The sequence below is a fragment of the Mesoplodon densirostris genome, chromosome 12 (assembly GCF_025265405.1).
Source record: "Mesoplodon densirostris isolate mMesDen1 chromosome 12, mMesDen1 primary haplotype, whole genome shotgun sequence".
In the NCBI taxonomy this organism is placed as follows: domain Eukaryota; kingdom Metazoa; phylum Chordata; class Mammalia; order Artiodactyla; family Ziphiidae; genus Mesoplodon; species Mesoplodon densirostris.
This window is the reverse complement of record NC_082672.1, coordinates 192,086-214,993: the sequence shown is the minus strand read 5'-3', so window position 1 is coordinate 214,993 and position 22,908 is coordinate 192,086. Positions and strand designations below refer to the sequence as shown.

The following is a 22,908-nucleotide window of genomic DNA, read 5'->3' as shown; positions in this document are numbered from 1 at the left end:
CTTGCTCGGCATTGGCTGTGGGTCACCTGAGCGCGGCGGCGGTCTGCGCGCCTCTCCCGGAGGAGCGTGTCCCGGAAGTGGGCGTCCCGGCCAGAGCGCATCTGGCCCGGGGCATCCTTGGGGCTCCTAGCTGTTAACGCCACACGAGCTTGCGGGGGTCTAGGAAGCCAGCGCTCGGCGGCTGGGAATGACCCGTCCTGTGGGTCCCAGGCACCCCAGCGGAATCCGAGCGCGGAGCGGAGGGCTGCGGACCGCAGGTAAGGGGACGGGGGTTGGTGGGGGTGGGTGGAAGAAGGAACAAGGAATTACACCAGAGCTGTTTGGTACAGGGGCAGAAACAGAAAACTCAGACGTAGCACTGCAGAGGCCATGGGAGTTAAGTTGTAAATGCTGCTGGCTTTCAGTAGCCTGCGGCCATTCTCTTCTGTAGCTGATGGGGTACAAAGCTCTACTGGGTTGTTCTTTGCATGGGATAGTCTTGTTTTGCAGAAATTCAGCTCAGAGCCATCCTTGATGTGTAAGTGTAAGGTCGGATCTTAACAAACGGCATCGCGAAACAGAGGAACGCTTCAAGTGAGCTTTATTAGGGGGCGCTCCCGGGCGAGGTTCACTGGTCCGAGAGAAAGGGACCAGAGAAGTCGCCCCCAGGCGAGGGCTGGGCAAGATTTTATAGGGGAAGAAGGGAAAGGGGTGTGGTGAATCTGGGAGGGCGCAGGGAATTCCTTATCTGGTGGTCTCTTCGGGTGTCGTGGCACTATCTGGTGCCGGTTACATCAGTCTTGGGACCGCTAGTCCCATCCCTCGAAAGGCGGGAAGGCTGGGCCGGGTGGAAATCCCCCAGGTCAGTTCCTGGAACTGGGTGGTCCGGAATGTCTCCAGGTCAGTTTCTGGAACTGGGTGGTCCGGAGAGTTTCGGTCTGATGCAACCTGTGAATCTGATTGCGTTCCCCTGCCTCGGGCCAGTTGGCCTTACATCCCGACATCTTTGGTGTAATGGGGCGGCGTTCCGATCTCTGGCTACTTCATGCTGAATGGGGGCGTCGAAAGGGGAGTCGGGCGACCAGAGGTCCGAGGCTTAGGGGAGACCAGTGGGGGTTTCTGTAGGAAGCAAGGTGTAAGGACTGAGGAACATTTGGTTTGTGGCCACCCGAGAGACTTCCTCCATGCGCCGGCGAAGGAACCTAAGAAAACGGGGGGCAAACATGAGCAAGATACAGATGAGAATTAAGGGGCCTCAGATTGGTGTTAGCCAGGTATAGAGGGTGGATCGCCACCAATCGGGAATTGGGGAGGCGGACTGTTGGTGTTTGCGTTGGAGTTCTTCTCTTAAGCGATGGAGGGCGTTTACAGCAGCATTCCTCCTGTAGGAAGAGGCAGGTACCTCCTTTGTCGGCCGTCAGGAGGTCCAGGGCTCGTCGATTCTGGAGAGCGACTCGGGCTATGGAGGTGATTTGGCACTGGAGAGAGGAGATGGAGGCGGCGGAGCCTTCAATGGCTAGCTGGAGCTTATGTTCTAAGTCGCGGAATGTTGAAACACTATGTGTTAGAGCTCCCCTCCGCCCCCCCGATGCCTGCAGCGACCAGGGAGGAGGCGAGAGAGATGCCTGCGACCAGAGGAAGAAAGATAGCTCTTTTTTGTCGGGTAAAGGACGGCGTGATTAGCGAGGAAAATTCATCTTGGCTATACAGTGTGAGTTGTGGGACGAGAGTAACAGAGATACATGGGAAGGGGGAGGAAGAATTGATCTCTTGTGAGGGAACCATTGCACCACAAAAACATGCCTGGTGGTGCTTCAATTGATGTGTTTACCGTGAGGGATGTGTTGCAAAGAAACCCAGTATCAGGTAGATTTGGGCGGCTGCCGTAACAGATGGTGAGATATTTTTGAATCAAGGAATATGGGGACTTTTAACGGGGAAGAAGGTGGGTTTTGGGATGTGTAGGAAGTAGAGTTGAAGGGCTGGTCGAGTGGGACAGCAGCCAAGGGCGGCCGGCCAAGCGAGGCACATAGAAAGCAGTCGGAGATGTTACCTATTCCTGTGTGGTTGAGTATCTGTAGTGTTTGTTTGGTCAGTTCGGCTGCTGCTGCTAGGGCCCGAAGGCATGGTTGCCATCCCCGAATGGTTGGGTGTAGCTGTTTGGAGAGGTAAGCCACGGGGCGGTAGGAAGGCCCTACAGGCTGGGCAAGGAGTCCAGTGGCTATTCCGGCCCGTTCATCCACAAAAAGGTGAAAAGGTCGGTTTGGGTTGGGCAGAGAAAGGGGAGGAGAAGATATCAGAGCGTTACGGAGGGTGAGAAAGGCCTGTTGAACGGCGGAAGGAGAGGTGAGGGGTCCTTGAGGGGTTTCCTTAGCGGCTAGATATAAGGGTTTAGCGAGGAGAGCAAAGTTAGGGATCCAGTGTAGGAAAAATCCTATAAGGCCCCAAAAAGAGAGAATTTGTTCCGCTGTTTCCGGAGGCTGGAGTTCACGGATAATCCGGGTGCGATCGGCTGTTAGACCTTTTGTGGTAGGGGTAAGATGGAGCCCCAGGTAGGTTACAGAAGATACAGATAACTGAGCTTTGGCTGGGGAGACCCAATAACCGCGAGAGCCAAGGTGATTGAGGAGATCTGCAGTATGTTGTCTTGAGAGGCTGAGATAGGCTACAAAGGAGGAGGTCATCTACATATTGAAGGAGTGTGCTGGGGGTACCGGAGCAGGAAGTGAGGTCCTGTGCCAGCGCCTGACCGAAGAGGTGAGGAGTGTCGCGGAAGCCCTGGGGAAGAACTGTCCAGGTGAGCTGACCGGAAGTATGAGTATCCGGATCCGTCCAGGTAAAGGTGAAGAGGAAATAGGAGTCGGGATGTAGAGGGATAGTGAAAAAGGCATCTTTGAGATCCAGAACCGTAATGTGGGTTGTGGATGGGGGGATATGGGAGAGCAAGGTGTATGGGTTTGGTACTACTGGGTGGAGAGGGATTATGGCTTCATTGATTAGTAGGAGGTCCTGGACCAGGCGATAATCCCCAGAGGCCTTGCGGACAGGCAGGATGGGGGTGTTTCAGGGAGAGTCAGTGGGGATAAGGAGTCCCTGGTTTAGGAGTCTGGTGATAATAGGTTGCAGGCCCCTAAGGTGAGTCTCAGAGATGGGAAACTGGGGCCTTGATGGAAATTTGGAGGGGTCCTTTAGGCGGATGAGGACGGGGGAATGGTGTGTTGCTATTATGGGCTTAGAAGCATCCCAGACATGGGGATTGATTGGGTTCCGTGTGATTGGAAGAGGGGGATAGGAGGGGGAGGGTTCTAGAGACAGGCCGAGAAGAGGAAGCAGGAGTTGGGAGGAGGGGACCTTAGGGTTGAGTCTATCCAGCTGGAGGGAGGCCCCTAAGTGGAAAAGGGCATCTCGGCCTAGCAAGGGAACTGGGCAGGATGGTATGACTAAGAAGGAATGAGTAAAAGGGAGTCCTTTGTTATGACATGAGAGTCGACCGGTCTGGAGTGGGAAGGATGGTTTGCCATCAATACCCATGACCGAGATCTGGGAAGGAGAAACTGGCTCGGAATAAGTAGGCAGGACCGAAGAGGCAGCCCCCGTGTCCACCAGAAATGAAATGGACTTATCCGCTACCTGTAGCGTTACCCTGGGCTCGGTGAGGGTGATGGGGGTCTTCGAGTCCGGGTGCCGTCAGTCGTCAGCCAATCCCAGCAGTTCGAGTGGTAATGCCATTGGGTCGGCCCGCCCCCCCACGTGGAGACGCTGAGGGAGGGCCAGTCGTAGGGCAGTCACTCTTCCAGTGGCCCGTTAACCCGCAGCTGGGACAGGGCTTAGAAGGAGGTCGGGGATTGGGACATTGGCGAGCCCAGTGGCCTTCTTTTCTGCATTTGAAGCAGGCCCCCGGCGGGGTTGCCTTTTGCGGACCCCATGGATGCTGTGATACATGGGAGATGGCCGGCCTTAGGGCGGCTACAAGAGGTTGGGTTTGGAGGGCCACCTTCTGGTGCATCCGAGCCTGTCAGCTGGATCCTGCTAAATCCTCACGGCCATTGTAGACTTTAAAGGCCATCTTTACCAGATCTCGAATAGGGGTTTAAGGGCCGTCTTCTGCCCGTTTTAATTTCTTTCGGATGTCCGGGGCTGATTGGGTGATAAAATGGGTGGCTAGGACCGCTGCCCCTGCCAGGGTGTCGGGATCCAGCTGGGTGTAGAAAGTTAAGGCCGCTGTAAGGCGATTGAGAAAGATAGCTGGATCTTCGTTAGGTTCTTGGATTATCTCTTTTAGTTTTTCAAAACGGACTACCTTATGAGCAGCAGCCTGCATGCCAGCCAGGAGGCACTGGATCATGAGGTCGTGTTTATGACGGCCATCTTGTCCATCCTGATAAGTCCAGCCTGGATTGGTACCAGGTACAGCAGTCACTCCGACAGGCATGGAGTTGTCGGTAAGGTGAACCTGATCTGCATGGTTTTGGGCAGCAGTTTGAATTCTTTCCCTCTCATCAGGGGTCAGAGTAGAAGATAGGATCACAGAGATATCATACCAGGTTAGATCGTAAGCTTGAGAGAGGTAGCGAAATTATTTGATGTAGCGGGAAGAGTCCGCCGAAAAGGAGCCTAATCACGTTTCTATTTGAGAGAGAACTTGGAGGGAAAAGGGAACATGAACTCTAATCCTTCCGCTCCTTCTACCTCCCTCAGAGGGCAGAGGAGATTTGGATCTTGGGAGTCATGAGAGAGTGTATGTGCACTAACTGGCAAAGCAAGGGGCGAGGGAGGAGAAACCGTTGAGGGAGGTGGGGGAGCGGTTGGATGGGCCGGGGCGGCTGCGGGATGAGGAGGGACCGCTTCAGGGTTGGGTGGAGGCTGGAGAGGAGCTCTGGAAGGGGGAGAGGCGAGAGATTCGGGTGGGTCGGCTAGTGGAGAGGAGTCATCATCAAAGGAAATTAGGGGCTTGGATGTAGGAGATGTCTGTTTGGCAAGAAAGATCTGGGAAGTGGAACAATCGACGTAGAGGGAGGGGCGGGAGCGTAAATACCAGAAGGCCTGAACATAGGGGACCTCGGATCATTTGCCCATCCTGCGGCAGTAATTATCTAGATCACGGAGGATGTTAAAATTGAAAGTCCCTTCAGGAGGCCATTTGGATTGATTGTCTAGAGGATACTGTGGCCTGGCCACAGTGGAATAGAAAATAAGCCGTCGGCAACGGAGAACTTGGGAGAAACCGAGGGCTGTAAAATTGGCTAGGAGACACCCCAGGGGTGTCTTAGAATCTGGTTTCGATTCTGAGGTTCCCATGACCCCCAGTCTGTCCCTGAGTGAATGGAGGAGAGAGGCGTGCCTGGTCTCAGTCTCCAATTCACGGCAGGTCGGAGGGCAGTCAGGTGATTGGGACGTCTCCACAGTTCCATAGACCTCACTTGCTATATGGTCGGTCTTTTGATATATGTATTTAATAGGTATTTGTACACGTATGGTAACCCTAATCTTAATTTTTCCATTCACCCCACCTATCCTTTTAGATAAGCATACTTCTAAGTCTGTGAGTGTCTTTCTCTGTGGAAATATGTTCATTTGTGTTAGTTATTAGTTAACACCTCTAAGTGATACCATAGGATATAGGTTTTGGCTTTCTGACTTACCTCATGTTCTGTGATTATCTCCAAGCTCATCTATGGTGCCTCAAATAGCAGTGTTTCATTGTTTTCCATGGCTAATATTCTGTTGTATAAATAGCCCACTTCTTCTTTATCTGTTCATCTGTTGATGGACCTTTTGGTTGCTTCACTGTCTTGGCTATTGTGAATAAGGCTGCAGTGCAGATTTTGCAGCCCGGGTCTTCTCGATTCAGGTCTCAGGTGAGAGGCCCAGTGGTGTGACTGCTGGATTGAATGGTACCTCAATTTTTATTTTAATTATAGCTCCCTTCTGTTCTCATTATTGGCTGTTACCACTTTACATCTCACCAGAAGCTAGAGGGTACAGTGTTCTCTAAAACCCCTTCAATATTTATTGTTTGTAGTCTTTTTGCTGATGGCCAGTTGACTGGTGTGAGTTGAAACCTTTTTGTAGAGTAGATTTGCACGAGTCTAATAATTACCAAGGTTGAGCTTTTTATCCATTTTCCTTTTTTTAAAAGAGAGTGAGCCAAATTTACCTCTTCATATTATTTTCTTGAAAAATTTGCAGTTTTGAATTTTTTTGGCCATTCCCTACCTCCGCACAGTTGTTTAGGGCAGGTGTCCTTTACAGCCGTGAGTCCTTCTAATGTTAAGTGACCATTAGCTGTGGGTTTAAAGCCGCTCTTGTGGGAAACGGCCACAAGGCGGCAGCATTTCTACATTTCCAACTCTGGGTTTTTGGGCAACAGAGCTTTCCTGGAAATTGTGTTAGTACGCAGCAAATTAGAGTGGAATGTGCCAGCGCAAAGCCCCAAGAGCATATATATCCTAAATTGTTTGCTTTTTAAATTTAATTTTTATTAATTATCAGAGCAAATTTGATAAAAATGTAGATTCTCCTAGGTGTACAGTTTCTGATTCATCCTATCAATGTATCTGTCTATTCCTCTTTGGATCCTTTCCCGTGTATATTATAGAGTGTTGAGTAGACCTCTCTTTGTATTCCATAGGTATTGTGTGATTATATATTTCATATGTATTAGTACATGTCTGTTAACCCCCATATCCTAATTCATACATTCCTTACACCTTTCCATTTGGTTTTCTGAATCTATGTGTGTCCTTCTCTTGGAAATTATTTCATGGGTATCAATTTTTAGGTAACACCTGTAAGTGATGTCATAGGATGTCTGTCTTTCGGTTTCTTTCTTACTTCAAGTTGGGTGATTATCTGTAGATCCTTCTGTGGTGGTGCCAACGGCACTGTTCCATGCTTTTTCATGGCTAATATTCCATTGTGTACATGGACGACTTCTTCTTGGTGCATTTTTCTGTTGATGGACATTTTGGTTTCTTCCAGGTCTTGGCTATGGTACATGTTGCTGCAGTGCAGGATTGCCAGCCTGTGTCTTTTTGATTCTGGTCTACTCATGTGATAGGCCCATTAGTGGGCCTACCAGATCACATGGTAGCTCCATTTTTACCCTTAAACGCACCTCCATTCTGTTCTCACTACTGGCTGTTACCAGGTTACATCCCACCAGCAGCTAAAGGGTACACAGTTCTCTAAAACCCCTTCAGCATTTATTCTTTGTAGACTTTTTTTTTGCTGATGATCATCCTGAAGGCTGTGAGGTGAAAGTTTTTGTACACTGGATTTGCATGGCTTTATTAATTCCTGATGTTCAGCTTTTTTCCATTCCTGTTTTTTTAACAAAAAAAGAAAAAGAAACAGAACACAAATGTGCGTAAAATATGCCTCTTGAAACTGTCGTTTTGAAATGTGGACGTCTTTTGAATTTTTTGTTCAATATACGACCCCAGGATTTGTTTTCAGGGCAGGTGTGATTTACAGGCCTGCACTTATTTTGAATATCAACTGACCATTAGCGCTGGGATTAAAGCTGCTGTTGTGGGAAACGGCCACAAGGCGGCAGCATTTTTCCATTCCCAAATCTGGTTACTAGGGCAGCAGAGCCTTTCTGGAAGTCCTGTGCTTAGGTTGTAAATTAAAATGGAATGTGCCAGGAGAAACCCCCATAAGTTTATCTTACATTAATTCTTGTTCGTTGTTTTAGTTTTTTAATCAGGGTAATGATTAGAATATTGTTTGTCCTAGGTGTACACAATCTGGTTCATTTGTGCATTATATATGTATATATATATATTCCTGTACAGAGCCAATTCCCATGTAAATTATTGCAGAGTGTTCCATAGACCTCCCTTGCTATATGGTCGGTCTTTTTAATATATGTATTTAATAGGTATTTGTACACGTATGGTAACCCTAATCTTAATTTTTCCATTCACCCCACCATTCCTTTTAGATAAGCATAGTTTGTTTTCTAAGTCTGTGAGTGTCTTTCTCTGTGGAAATATGTTCATTTGTGTCAGTTGTTAGATAACGCCTATAAGTGGTATCATAGGATATGTCTTTTGCTTTCCGACTTACCTCATGTTCTGTGATTATCTCCAGGATCAACTATGGTGCCTCAAAGAGCAGTGTTTCATTGTTTTCCATGGCGAATATTCCATTTTGTACATGGACCACTCCTTTTTTTTCCACTCATCTGGTGATGGACATTTTGGTTACTTCCATGTCTTGGTTATTGTGAAAATTCCTGTAGTGCAGCTGTTGAAGCCTGTGCCTTCTCGACTCTGGACTTCTCAGGTGAGAGGCTCAGCAGTGGGCCTGCTGCATGGAATGGTGGCTCAATTTTTACGTTTAAATGCAGCTCCTTTCTGTTCTCATTATTTGCTGTTACCACTTCACATCTCACCAGAAGCTAGAGGGTACAGAGTTCTCTAAAACCCCTTCAGCATTTATTGCTTGTAGACTTTTTGCTGATGGTAGTTGACATGTGTGAGTTGAAAATTTTTGGAGGTTAGACTTGCATGAGTCTAATAATTCCTGATGTTGAGCTTTTACCCATTTTCCTCTTTTTTGAAAATGAGTAAAACTTACCCCTCCATACTATCTCCTTGAAAATTTGCCAGTTTTGAATTTTTTTAGCCATTCCCTACCTCCGCACAATTGTTTAGGGCAGGTGTCCTTTACAGCCCTGAGTCCTTGGGAATGTTAAGTGACCATTAGCTGTGGGTTTAAAGTTGCTCTTGTGGGAAACAGCTACAAGGCGGCAGCATTTCTACATTTCCAACTCTGGGTTTTTGGGCAACAGAGCTTTCCTGGAAATTGTGTTAGTACGCAGCAAATTAGAGTGGAATGTGCCAGCGAAAAGCCCCAAGAGTTTATATCTCCTAAATTATTGTTTGTTTTTTAAATTTAATTTTTATTAATCAGGGCAAATTTGATAAAAATGTAGATTCTCCTAGGTGTACAGTCTCTGGTTCATCCTATCAATGTATCTGTCTATTCCTCTTTGGATCCTTTCCCGTGTATGTTATTATAGAGTGTTGAGTAGACCTCTCTTCGTATCCCATAGGTACTTGGTGATTATATATTTCATATGTATTAGTACATGTCTGTTAACCCCCATATCCTAATTCATACATTCCTTACACCTTTCCATTTGGTTAAACATAATTTGGTTTTCTGAATCTATGTGTGTCCTTCTCTTGGAAATTATTTCATGGGTATCAATTTTTAGGTAACACCTATAAGTGATGTCATAGGACGTCTGTCTTTCGGTTTCTATCTTACTTCATGTTGGGTGATTATCTGTAGATCCTTCTATGGTGGTGCCAACGGCACTGTTCCATGCTTTTTCATGGCTAATATTCCATTGTGTACATGGACGACTTCTTCTTGGTGCATTTTTCTGTTGATGGATATTTTGGTTTCTTCCAGGTCTTGGGATGGTACATGTTGCTGCAGTGCAGGATTGCCAGCCTGTGTCTTTTTGATTCTGGTCTACTTATGTGATAGGCCCATTAGTGGGCCTACCAGATCACATGGTAGCTCCATTTTTACCCTTAAACGCACCTCCAATCTGGTCTCACTACTGGCTGTTACCAGGTTTCGTCCCACCAGCAGCTAAAGGGTACACAGTTCTCTAAAACCCCTTCAGCATTTATTCTTTTAGACATTTTTTTGCTGATAATCATTCTGACGGCTGTGAGGTGAACGTTTTCGTACAGTGGACTTGCATGGCTTTATTAATTCCTGATGTTCAGCCTTTTTCCATTCCCATTTTTTTAACAAAAAAAGAAAGGAAAAGAAACAGAAGCCAAATATGCATAAATTATGCCTCTTGAAACTGTCGGTTTGAAATATGGACGTCTTTTGAATTTTTTGTTCGATATATGACCCCAGGATTTGTTTTCAGGGCAGGCGTCATTTACAGGCCTGAAATTATTTGGAATATCAACTGACCATTAGCGCTGGGATTAAAGCTGCTGTTGTGTGAAACGGCCACAAGGTGGCAGCAGTTCTCCTTTACCAAATCTTGTTACTAGGGCAACAGAGCCTCAATGGAAGTCGTGTTCTAGGTTATAACTTAGAATGGAATGTGCCAGGAAAAAGCCCCTTAAGTTTATGTCTCACTACTTCTTGTTCATTGTTTTTATTTAATTTTTATTTTTTATCACAGCAAGTTTTATTACAGGGTTTGGCTTGTTCTAGGTGTGCAAGATGTGGTTCTTTTATACATAAACATATGTCTATTCTTCCTGGGATCCTTATCCCATGTACGTTATGACAGAATGTTGAATAGTCTTCTCTTGGTATTCCGTAGGTCTTTGGTGATTATATATTTCACCTGTGTTTGTATACATCTGTTAACCCCAATATCCTAATGTATCCAATCCTCACACCTTTCCATTGGTGAACCATAAATTTGTTTAATGAATCTCTGATAGCCCTTCTCTGTGGGAATATCTTCACTGGTATCAATTTTTAGGTAACACCTATAAGTGATATCATACGATATGTGTCTTTCTCTTTCTGACTTACTCCAGGTTGTGTGATTACATCTAGAATCATCTACGGTGCTGCACAGGGCAATGTGTCCTTTTTTTCCTTGGCTAATATTTTGTCTGTACTGGTACCAGTTCTTCTTTGTCCACTCATCTGTTGCTGGACTTTTTGGTTACTTCCATATCTTGGCTATTGTAATACTGTGCAGTGCACATTTGCCTTCCTGTGCCTTTCCAATTCTGTCTTCTTTGGTTATAGGTCCAGGAATGGGCCTGCTGAATGATATTGTAGCTCAATGTGTACCTTTTAAAGGCATCTCCATTCTGTTCTCATTAGTGGCTCTTTCCAGGGTACATCCCACTGAAAGCTGAGGGTATGCATTTCTCCACAACACCTTCAGCATTCATTCATTCATTCATTCATTCATTCATTCATTTTCGTTTGTTTGTTTTGCGGTACACGGGCCTCTCACTGTTGTGGCCTCTCCCGTTGCGGAGCACAGGCACCCGCGGCATGTGGGATCTTCCCAGAATGGAGTACGAACCCGCGTCCCCTGCATCGCAGGTGGACTCTCAACCACTGCGCCACCAGGGAAGCCCCAGCATTTATTGATTATGGGTTTCGTGCTGAAGGTTATTCTGAGGGGTGTGAACTGATACCTCTTTGTGGTTGAATTTCCGTGTGTCTCATAATCCCTTGACATTAAGCTTTAAGGCATGTCCTTCTTATTTTTCAAACTGTGATTACAGCTTAGCTCTTCAAAGTGTTTTCTTAAAGTATGTGTCACATTTTGAAATTTTTTGGCCATTACCTCCCTCAAGACATTTTGAGGGCAGGTTTCATTTACAGCCCTGCAGTACTTGTTCACATGAAGTGACCATTAGCACAGGCTTTAAAGCTGCTTTTGCAGGTAACGGCCAGACGGTGGCAGCCTTTCTAAGTTGCCCACGCTGGTACTAGGGAAACAGACCTTCCTGCCAGTGGTGTTCCTCGGTTATAAATTAGAGAGGAATGTGCCCAGATAAACCCCCAAATGCTTACGTCTCCTTACTTATGTTTGTTTTTAAATTTAATTTAAACTTTTTATTGGAGTAATATTCCATTGTGTACATGGACCACTGCTTCTTGGTGCACTCCTCTGTTGATGGACATTTTCGTTGCTTCCAAGTGTTGGCTATGGTAAGTATTGCTGGAGTGCAGAATTGCCAGTCTGTGAGGTTTTGATTCTCATTTTCTCAGGTGACAGGTCCAGCAGTGGGTATGACTGATTGCCTGGTAGCGCAATGTTTCCCTTTTCAAAGCACCTCCATTGTGTTTTCATTAGTGGCCCTTACCACATCCCCCTTAGAACAGAGGGTACGCACTTCTCCACAGTTGCTTCAGCATTTACTGCTTGCAGCATTTTTGCTAATGGCCATTCTGACTGCTGTGAGCTGATAGGTTTTTGTAATTTGGGTTTGCGTGTCTTTACAAATACCTAAAATTCATCATTTTTCCAAGCCGTTTTTGTTTCTGTTTAAAAAAAAGGAGAACAAAGTGTGCATACAATATACCTCTTGAAATTGTCTTCTTGGAAGTTTGCCCTCTTTTGAATTTCTTATTCGGTTTTGGACCCCAGGAATTCTTTGGTGGACAGGTGCCATTACAGAACTGCACGTTTGGTGAATAGTTAGTGACCATTAGCAGTGGGTTTAAAGCTGCTGTTGTGTGAAACGGCCACTAGGAGGCAGCATTTCTCCATTCCCCAATCTGGGTAGTAGGGCAGCAGAGCCTTTCTGGAAGTCGTGTTCCTAAGTTGTAAATTAGAATGGAATGTGCCAGGAGAAACCCCCATACGTTTATGTCTTATTACTTCTTGCTGGTTGGCTTAATTTTTGTAATGGGGGTAATGATTAGAATATTGTTTGCCCTAGTTGTACACAATCTGGCTCATTTGTACATTATATATGTCTATTCATATACAAATCCTCTTCCCATGCAAAATATTACACAGTGTTCCGTAGACCTCCCTTGCTATATGGTCGGTCTTTGTGACACATGTATATAATATGTATTGGTATATGTAACACTGATCTTAATTTATCCATTCCTCCCACCTTTCCTTTTAGATAAGTATAGTTTTTTCCTACATCTGTGAGTCTTTCTCTGTGGAAATATTTTCCTGTGGGTCAGTTATTAGATAACGCCTATAAGTAATATCATAGGATATAGGGCTTTTGATTTCCAACTTACCTCATGTTCCACGATTATCTCTAGGCTCATCTGTGGTGCCTCAAAGAGCAGTAATTCATTGTTCTCCATGGTGAATATTCCATTGTGTACATGGACCTCTTCTTCTTTATCCATTCACCTGTGGATGGACATTTTGGTTGCTTCACCATCTTGGCTATTCTGAATAAGGCCGCAGTGCAACTGATACAGCCTGTGTCTTCCAGATTCTGGACTTCTCAGGTGAGAGGCCTAGCGGTGGCCTGCTGCATCGAATGGAAAACGTAGGGAGTAACCAGGCAAAGTCAGTTACCTTGGCAGCCCTGGGAAAAACATTACCAAGTGACACGAACACTCCCAGGAGCCTACATTTGTTTCCACAATAAGTAAACATTTCTCATTTCTAAAGTACTATACTGTGAAATATGGATCTCAGTCACAACTAGAGGTTACTCAGTGTCTGCTGTGAGTGGGAGGAAAACAGAAGGGCCTTACACAGTACCTAAAGCAATGAAAAGAAGAAACTAGGGTCCACGGGCAGAGACAGACAGGCTCAGTCAGGCTCCTATCACTATGACATTCTGAGGAGATCACGTTGTAAGGGCTCGAGCACGAGAAAGCAGCCACTAACCAGCTACCCTGTCTCAAATATGTGGAGAAAGTCAATGTAAATGCTTACCTATGTATTATTCTTTTCTGATCATTCTTTCAGTGTATCCCTTCTGGCTTTGTGCAAAGCGATTCTTTGTTTTGTACCTGAAAAATGAGTGGCACATGTAAATGGATGAAACTTGTCAGAGCAGACATCCAAGGAGCTCTTCAGCTAACGAACGAGGAGCTCCGAGTTCTGGGAAAGAATCGTAAAAGTGGTGTAGAATCACAACATCTTAGAGCACCCTTTATATGAAATCCCCTCTTTCATATCACCAGTCACTGGTCATCAGCCTATACATGAACTTTGCAGTGACAGAAAACCCAGCACTGTCTAGACAGGTCTAGGCACTTCTAGTTGCTACAGCAGTCTACATCAAGTTCAGAATCTGACTCCCTGTCACGCATCAGTCCCAGTCTGCCTTCTGCAATGGTACACCCCATGGCACACCTCATCTCTTTTCCATCTGGCACATTTCCCAAACACATGAGGACAATTTTGTTCTTCCTAAAGCTCTCTTCTCCCACGTCACCCTCCTAAATCACTCCTTCCTTCCTGTGTTTATGACTTTGAGGAGCCCCCAAGGTTTTCTCATCCCAAGGCCATGACAAGCAATGGCATCAGTGTGCCTGCTACAGATTCTAGGAAAGGGGCAGGGCCACACAAGGGTCTGGCAAATGTGACTGACAACCTGATGTGAGAGTACATGTGAGAACCTCAGCCTCTCTTCAGTCCTCAGCCTCTATCCAAGGTTTCTCCATAGCACACTATTGACATTTTGGGCCAGATAATTCTTTTGGGGTGGTGGGGAGGGCTGTCCTATGCCTTGTACGATATGTAGTAGCATCCTGGCCACTACCCACTAGATGTCTGCAGCACCGCCGCCCCCCCCGCCACACCCCGGATGTGACAAAGAAAAATGTCTCCAGCCATTGTGAAACGTTCTGGAGGACGGGTGATGGCAAAATCACCCTCACTCAAGAGCCAATGCTCTTTCCAATGACTCTGTTCACCCATGAGGACTCAAAACCCTCTCCTCTGCTGGCTTAGCATTCAACTCTCCAGAACGTCTATCGTGTATCAAAATGCTATTTGAAATTTGATAGTATTTATCTCTATAACGGTATCTGATGAAAGTAAAACTCTTTCGCCAGATGTTAATAACCTCCCAGGTGATTAATCCACGTTTACCTTATCTCCTACCCAAGGCACTGGAAATTACAGAAATGATCGGACACCCATTTTCGGTATCCGTTCAGGAAGTACCTGTTGTCCAAGGCTTTTTGGCAACCTGAACAACTGAACTAAAGTAAAATATTCTGCCTGACCGTGGCTTTGTGAGACAAGACACAAACCTGTAGCAGGACCCTCCTCTCTGCCGTTTACGGAATTGAGGTATCTGACTGGAAAGCCGTTGGAGGTGAACTACCCAAGAAAGCAGTGGGTTCAGGATGAGAATTTGGAAAGGGTGACAAGGGAGGGGAGAATGAACCTCAGCTGAAAAGAAAGGGGAAAAGTACCAAGAGATGAGTTCTCTTGACTGAAGAGAAGATACGCTGAAAGCCATCAGCTTGCCCTCGGGGCCCTCAGCTCTCTGGGGAGCTCTAAGGGAAGGATGAGCCTGGACCTACGACTCCGGACTCCTGGTCTCGGCCCCCAGGCCTGACCCATTCACTCAGACTCTCAATAAATACTTGTATTCAAAGACCTTACACGGGGACCACATCTGGGAAAACATCGCCGCACCCTCATCATAAGTCACGGGGAGACCCGAACTGGCCAAGCCATGACAGGAGCTGTGAGGGCGACAAAAGAGCACGGCAGGGATCGGACATCGGATCGCCAGAAGCCCTCCGCCCTCCTGGTTCGTAATGCCAGGGCCCCATCGCCGCGCATCGCCGGACCCCGGTCCTGCCTCCGCCGCGCGCCCTTCCCCAAGGTTGGCGGGGGTCTGGAGTCACCATCCCCGGTTCGGACCTACAGACCTCGCCGCTGCTGAGCTCTACAGATCCCGCCCCTTCCACACAGTTCGCCGAGTCCGCGGGCCTTACTGAGCCGCGCCGGCCACCGTCCGCGAGGCCTTGGCGCGCCTGTGACGTCACTGTCGTGCGCCTCTCCCGCAACAAGGGGTGTATGGCTCTCGCACGGCGGCTTCGGCTGTTGTCGCTCGCGGCTCGGTTGCTTCTGGCGCCTTGCCGGGACCTGACGGTCCGCGGTCCCAACGAGCCGCTGCCCGTGCTGCGCATCCCGCGGGCTCTACAGCGGCGGCAGGAAGAGTAGCATAGCGGCCAGCGTAGCCCCCCCGCGGCCGATGCTGGCGCATCCTGGGCTGACGCTGATGTCAGTGCGGCGACCCGACTTGAACCAGCTGGCTCACCTCACGCTGGGCTCTTGGAACCCGCGCCACTCTCTTCGTGGGGCTGGAGGAATCGGTGCACCCACGCGGACCATTTCTCCATCGAGTGCGTGCAACATGAGGCTCCAGCGCTGCGGAACCTTTCGCCCAAGGGCAGCTGCACTGAAGTGTGTCTGGAGCTCCCCGTTCTGAGCGCGCTACAGGAGGCTGCTCCCGAAGTTGTTCGGCCCACAAACGTGCAGTCGAGTACCATTCCCCCACTTCTTTGCGGCCGCCACATTCTCTTCGCCGCAGAAACCGGCAGTGGCAAAACTCTCAGCTACATGCTACCTCTCCTTCAACGGCTGTTGGGCCAGACAAGGCTGGACCCCTGTCGTATCCCTGCTCCTCGAGGCCTGGTTCTTGTGCCTTCTCGAGAATTAGCCGAACTGGTGCGTGCCGTGGCCCAGGTCTTGGGCAGCTCCTTGGACTTCCAGGTGCTGGAGTTAGGGGGAGGCCATGGCATGAGGAGGATCAGGCTGCAACTGTCCAAACAACCTCCAGCAGATATTCTGGTGGCCACTCCGGGGGCTCTGTGGAAGGCCCTGAAAACTCAACTGATCAGCCTGGAGCAGCTCTCCTTCTTGGTGTTGGATGATGCAGACATGCTTTTGGATGAAATCTTCCTGGAACTGGTGGATTACATCTTGGAGGGGAGCCATATAGCAGAAGGCCCAGCTGACTTAAAAGACCCCTTCAATCCCAAAGCTCAGTTAGTGCTGGTGGGTGCCACATTTCCCGAAGGTGGAGGCCAGCTGCTGAGTAAAGTTGCCAGCTTAGACTCTCTAACCCCCGTTACCAGTGACAAGCTCCACTGCATCATGCCTCATGTCAGACAGACATTCATGAGGCCGAAGGGAACAGAGAAGGTGACTGGGTTGGTACAGATCCTTAGGCAGCATGACAGAGCATATAGGACTGGCACCGCAGGAACTGTTCTGGTGTTCTGTAATTGCTACAGCACTGTGAACTGGCTGGGGTATATATTCTGGATGACCACAAAATCCAACACTTAAGACTGCAGGGACAAATGCCAGCCTCAATGAGAGCAGGCATCTTCCAGTCCTTCCAGAAGGGCTCCCGAGACATTCTTCTCTGCACAGACATCGCCTCTCAGGGCCTGGACAGCACCCAGGTGGAGCTAGTCATCAATTATGATTTCCCTCTCACCCTGCAAGACTACATCCACAGAGCAGGGAGGGTGGGCCGGGTGGGGATCGAGGTGCTAGTCACTGTCATCAGCTTTGTGACCCATCCCTGGGACGTGAGCCTGGCTCAGAAGATTGAACTGGCAGCTCGCCAGAGGAGAAGCCTTCCAGGACTGGGGTCCTCAGTGAGAGAGCCTTTGCACCAGCAAACCTTATTGCAGCAGGCTTATATATGATGCCATAACAGGGACCTTTCCCTCTGTGCTGGATGGGTGAGCACACTTGTCAGTAGGGTGCTCTGGGCTGCCTAGTCACCTTCTGAAGACCCGGGCTGCTGTCTGGCTTCAAAAGGTAAGTTGCTGGCCAACACTTGAGGGTGAACTACTGAGCTTGGCTCTCTGTAGTCTTTCACGTGAAGAATAATGTCGATCTTGGCTCTGTATTATGTCATGGTTTCTAACAATAAGCGATGTTTCTATGGGTGCCCCTTAATAACAGTGTCCACTGGGGCAGAATTCAGTAGACCCTGAGAAGATTCACACTCCAAACTACCACACTTAGGACGAAGGCTCTTTCAATTGATGTTTTAGTTTAAATTTCGTTTCCTGCCCCCAAACATCCATTAAGCCTCCAGGAGAAGGAAAAGGGGATGTGACTAGCAATAAAGAGAAATTTTCTTCACAACAATGGCCATGGCAAGCTTAGGCACTTTTGGTGAAATCTCTCTGGGAAGTACTGACAGAGGAATAAAAGGCAAACTGACACAGAAATATTGCTTGGTGTGCATTTCCAGGCTCTGCCTTCTTTCTCATCTCTTGGTGGCAGGTGGAGGAAGAGAAGAAAAGGTTAAACTTTTTTATAAACCAGCAGAATAAGCTTATAACATCCTCTCACTATCTCTGCATAGGTTCTAGTCTCTGCAGCATTATATAAGCTTTGCCCAAAGTAATGAACTGTTGAAAGTCAAATGTAATACTTCACCAAACAACTTAAAAATGCTTGTGCACTGGAAAGGGTTAAGTTGCAGAGAACACAAATGGACCCAGAGCAACCTTTGCCGAAAGAGAATATTGTGCTAAATGTACAGTCATAGCTCTTTTCCATATGAAGAAACAGTCAGAAGGATAAAAGAACTTGGTCAAAATCACACAAGTCAGTAGGAAAGAATCTGGTTTGTCTGTCCTCAGGGTTGTGTTCTTTAACCACCAGGCTAGCTTTTCTCAAATCTGATTCATGCATAGAATAACTATACACCTCTGCTTGCCTTGAATATTCCCTGTTTATACATATGCCTGCTGCCGTTTTTTATATTGACCACTTTGACTCCCAAAAGCAACCGAGAATACACAATAATTTGGTCTCTCTATCCCTGGACCACTGTGGTGGGACTGCCCAGGAAGCTTATGAAAAGTGCAGCTTCCTGAGCCCTACTCCAGATCTAGATAAGTTTTCTGAGGGTTGGCTCAAGAATCCAGGTACAAGGCCTTTTAAGTGGTTTGGTGGAACCCCCCAGGTGATTCTCTCGCTCTCTTAAGTTAATAAACCGTTTATTCTGCCTCCCCCAGATGCCCAGCCAGGTCCTGTTAAGGTAGGAGTCCCCGCACCACATCAGAGGGATGCTCCCAGCCAAGAAATCTCTGGAGCCTTGGAGGTTCTGAATGGTCTCATGCTGGCCCACCTGCCGTGACAAACCTCCACCAGAGCATTCCCCTTCACATTTACCTTCTACCACTCCAAAAGGCAGTCTGCTCCAATGAGGCCTGACTTCGTCTGTCCTAACGGGCACCCACTGATTCAAGCAGTTTAGGGATAGAAGGTGCTGTGGTTCTCAACCAGGGTGGCCCAACCTCTAAAAGGGTAGTCCAAGCAGTCTCTACCTCCTGGGCACATCCCCTCTGCAACAGCCCCAGTAAACGAAGGTCCCATCTTTGCTTTTTCAAGGTCGGCAACAGGGAGTCCCCTCCTAAAGAAGGTTCTCTCTCATTGCCACACTGTCAAAAGCTGCCCCAAATGTGGTTCCTTCCTGTGGGCCTGATCAGGCTAAGGGCAGAGTTGTCTCCTTCCTTCTCTGAGTCGGACCAAGTCGTCTTACTAACCCCTCTTCACAGTGTTGACCATGATTTTCACGGGGGCTGCTGCTGAGCCTTTATCTCATCCTTTCATGGTGGAGAGAGAGAGGATTATAATGATTTTTACTTCTAGGGGAGAGGGGAGTGTAATGATTATGTTGTCATTTTGTATTATGTCCTTTTGTCATGAATTTGTTTTGAATTTCATATTAAAATGGGCCCACCATTCCCACTTTGTGAGGTCATTCAGCACCCTCATTTTGCACTCAGTATCACTTGGAAATGTTTGAAACGGCATGAGCTTGTCCTCACATTCCTATCGGCTGTAAATCCGGAGCCCCAACATGAACGTAACCATTGAGCAGAACCCCTCTCCACTAGCTGTGTAACACTGGGTAGGCTCCGTAACATCTTGGTTTTTCTAAGCCCTCAGGTGTAAAAATGTGAGGGTTCTATGAATTTATATTTGGGGCAGGACAAGGTCGAGAAGAGTGTGTCTTTGCTTGTATTCTTCCAAACTGGAATGTCTTCCCTCTCTTCCCCATGGGTCCAAATCTCACTTGTCCTTCAGGGCCACTGCCAAGGAGCCTTCCCTGATTCCCCAGTCCAAACAATTCTCTGCCTCTCAGGGTCAGTGCCATACAACCTAGCTGTCTCAACGTTAATCTTGCCTCTCAAGCCAATTTCAGAATGTGGGTCTCTCTTGCCCTCCTGGGGCCCCTGGGGCTGTACCAGCCCACCTGCACACCCCACGTGGGGTGTCTACTAGACTAGGGCATGGGTGGGGAGGCCCAGGTGTGAGGGACCAGGCAGAGTACCTCTGCCTCCACCCTGCTCTCCTCCACAAAACTGCCCCTCCTCCTGAAGCCTGACCCGCAAGTCACAGGTTCCTTATTATGACCTCACTGGGTAGTGATGACCTCACAGGCCTTCTCACAGTTCCATGGCAGCATAACCATGGAAATGTGCTGCCCTCAGAGAAACTTCCCTACCAGTTCTCCACCCGATACCAATCTCTTTGGTTGTCTGAGAATGTCTGACCGGATCGTCTATATTTACTCAAACCTGTGCTCTGTTCCCTGGCTGGGCAGTGCAGCAGGTACACCGAGACCGGGCATCTGTAGAAGAGGCATGGTGTACACACAACCTCACCTGGCTGCCACATGTTCCTGTGGGGCTTGCCCACTACGTAAACCTCAGCACTTTCCCAGCTGTAAGTAATACCAGTGACCTGGGACACCTTCAGGGTCCCACAGTGCTCACTGCTGAGGACAAGTGAAAGGTCATCCCTGAACTAGTGTTCAGGAAGCTTCTGATCTTTATAAATGTTGCCTTCCGCTTTGGGCTACAGGATGCTTCCATTCAGACCCTTTCCTGGTTGGCCTCTTAGCAAAAGGCAAGTGCATTTTTGTTGGCAGATGGTAAACGGAGCAGTTTGAGGAAGAGGGCCACTCTTGAACCGCACCTTCAAACCCAGGCACCTCTGTGCTGTCATGTACACATCTATATCGGTCCCCTCAGACACATCCCATACTGAGCTGCTGAGTATTAGGGGAGAGGGTGGTGCCTTATTCATGGGAAGACCGGAAGAACCAAGGGGGGTGATGAAGTGCTAGTGAGACTGGAGGGCTGAGCAGATGGTGTCCCAGGAGGCTGGGTGGATGTGAGCCTACACTTGGTACCCAGAACCCGGTTCTGAGTCTCCTGATCACTCTGCCTCAGTATTTGGCCTTGTTCTAATCTAGATAAAAGTATCAGAGGGCTAGAGTTCAGTGTGGTTGTAACAGGCAGTATAAATGGGGCCCAAGAGGGGTTGCCAAGGTGGGAGGGGTCCTTAACCAATTTATATTAGATTATCTTTTTCCAAAACTTGAAAGACGTTTCCATTAAAGCCTCAGAAGTGACACACTGCAAGAAATGTTTTCCCTGTTGTGGAAGGGAGAGATGGAGAGGATCATGATTGCAATTTCTTTCGGGTTCTACTGTTTTCCCTGGCAACGGTGAAGAGACTACCTCACCTGATGCAGCCGTAGGCTCTAGGAATTGCTTTTGCAGCCAGTGTCCCTTCTCTAGGGACTCATAGAGGTGATGGGCCAAGTCTGTGTTTGGGATGTCAAGTAGATTAAAGGTCTTCAGCCAGAAACTGGGAGAGACATGAGAGAGGAAAATTCTGGCAGGAGACTGTGTATAGCAGAAGTGACTGATCAGTTCTGATTTTCTTTGCAGCAGCTGTGGCTCCCATTTCTCCTCCTAAATCTGGTCACTACTATGTCCTCAACCGAGGGTGTGGAGAAACGCAGTTGGGCCGGCATGGGGAGACATACTGCCGGGTTGGTGGCTACCGGGCCTACGGGGATGCTCCTTTGGCCATGCCAGCAAAGGCGGAAGCCGAGAAGCCAGTCCCCAGATGTGCTCCCGAGAGAAAGCAAGCTCCGGAAGAGTCGGACGAAGATCTCGGTTGCTCCAGACCCAAAATCCGGCGATTGTAGCATGGTGCCAGGAGGCGGACTCCACAGAATCTTGCTGGCTGAACCATTCTGAAGACAGGGCAATGGTTTAACTGCCTAAGACAGCGAATGCCTCTTCCTGCAGTGACCCCTCCCGCCCCCCCCCCACTGCCCACTACCACAGATTAGAACCTGCGTCGTTCTGTCTGAGCCTTCCTCAGCCAGGAGCCTCCCTGCACACTAAATGGCCATAAGCCAGGAGCCTCAGAAAGTGAGGTTTGAAATGAGAGCCTGCCCTGAACATCCCAGGGCGGAAGCTGGCCTGGAAGAAAACCTGGCATTCCTCTGCTCAATCCTCACGGGCCCCTTTGTGAGCTGAAGAAAGTGAAGTCTGCACTCTGCGAGCCGAGGAGGATGCAGGAGCAGAGACAGGGTGCAGAGAAGCCTTAGCAGTCTACCACATGGGCTCCTGCCCTGAGCCATTGTCAGCGGCCACCACCACAAACCAGTGGGGAGCTGGGCTTTTTGAAACTGAAAGCAGCAATCTGTGGCTTCCCAAAGAGCCTCCTGCCTGGGGTCTCAGGAGGCAGGATAGAGAGGCCCAGGAAGCCCTGCTCCCTGAAGCAAGAACAGGATGGAGAGTCAAGCAGCACGCACCCTGTCCCGAGGTTCACATGCTCCTTTATTGCCAGGCCTTTCCGTCCCCAGTGGCGTCCCTTACTGCTCAATAAAATGCTTTTCTGTAACAGATTTCTAGGGTCGCCAGTGCTCAGACTTAGGTCACTACCCCTGTGCTAGGCACTCCTGCCACCTGGGAAAGGTTCCAAAGGTGGAACAGCTCCAGGGGGTGCCAGGGATCAGAGCAAAAACTTGAGAGGCTGGGGATGCAGGAGTTTGGGCACAGTCCCTAAATCATCTCAGTGGTTGAGCTGCTGTGAGAAGGCACATCCCCAGTGTGCGTGTGTGTGTTGGGGGGAGGGGGGTCCCTAGAGGAGGCAGCTAGCGGGAGGGCCTGAGGCTGGAAATGGGGAATGGCGTGCAGCCTCTGAGCAAGCACAGGCACTTAGCCCTTGAGGTTTCTGGGAAAGCTAGAGCCACAAGGGCCACGAGATAAGGCAAGTGTAGCAGCAGAACCCAGGTGCCAGGTCTTTCTTCAGAACCTACACTTCTCCACGAGGCCGGGCCTTCCACGCTGAGGTAGGAGGGATCCTGGCCAGAAGGTCAGCCAGCAGCTCTGGGACGAAGGTTGCTGCGGCGGGGGCTCTGCTGCCATGGAAGCGACTTCATTTCCTTCCACACAAATAGCCTACTGACTGAGTTCCTGCTCTGTTGAGTAAAAGGGTCGTTGACTCTCCCCAGAAGGTTGTTCAGTTCACATCCCAAAAGTCCCTCTATTCAGGCCCTGGGGAGGTGTAGCAGCTCCTGAGGGCGCTCGCCTGAGGCTGGCTGACAGAAGTGGGGGAGGCTCCTGATAGTTCCCAGGCGCTGGTTCAAGTCCCCAGAGAATGGTCAT

At 48.5% G+C, this 22,908-nt stretch overlaps 1 long non-coding RNA gene and 1 pseudogene across 6 annotated transcripts in view; one reads left to right on the top strand and one right to left on the bottom strand.

Annotated features, from left to right (window-relative positions):
* On the top strand, window positions 1-17,534 carry LOC132500318 (probable ATP-dependent RNA helicase DDX28; annotated as a pseudogene).
* The window catches only part of LOC132500319 (uncharacterized), a 61,351-nt gene continuing 39,006 nt past the window's right edge, over window positions 564-22,908 (bottom strand). For 2 of the 6 annotated variants that reach the window (XR_009534013.1, XR_009534012.1), the window contains 4 exons: window positions 13,364-13,440; window positions 12,709-12,950; window positions 8,053-8,295; window positions 564-7,302 (listed from right to left, as the gene is read on the bottom strand). This is a non-coding gene — a long non-coding RNA (uncharacterized LOC132500319). The remainder of the gene's footprint in view (window positions 7,303-8,052; window positions 8,296-12,708; window positions 12,951-13,363; window positions 13,441-22,908) is intronic. The other 4 variants (XR_009534017.1, XR_009534016.1, XR_009534014.1 and 1 more) reach the window with 4 other exon arrangements.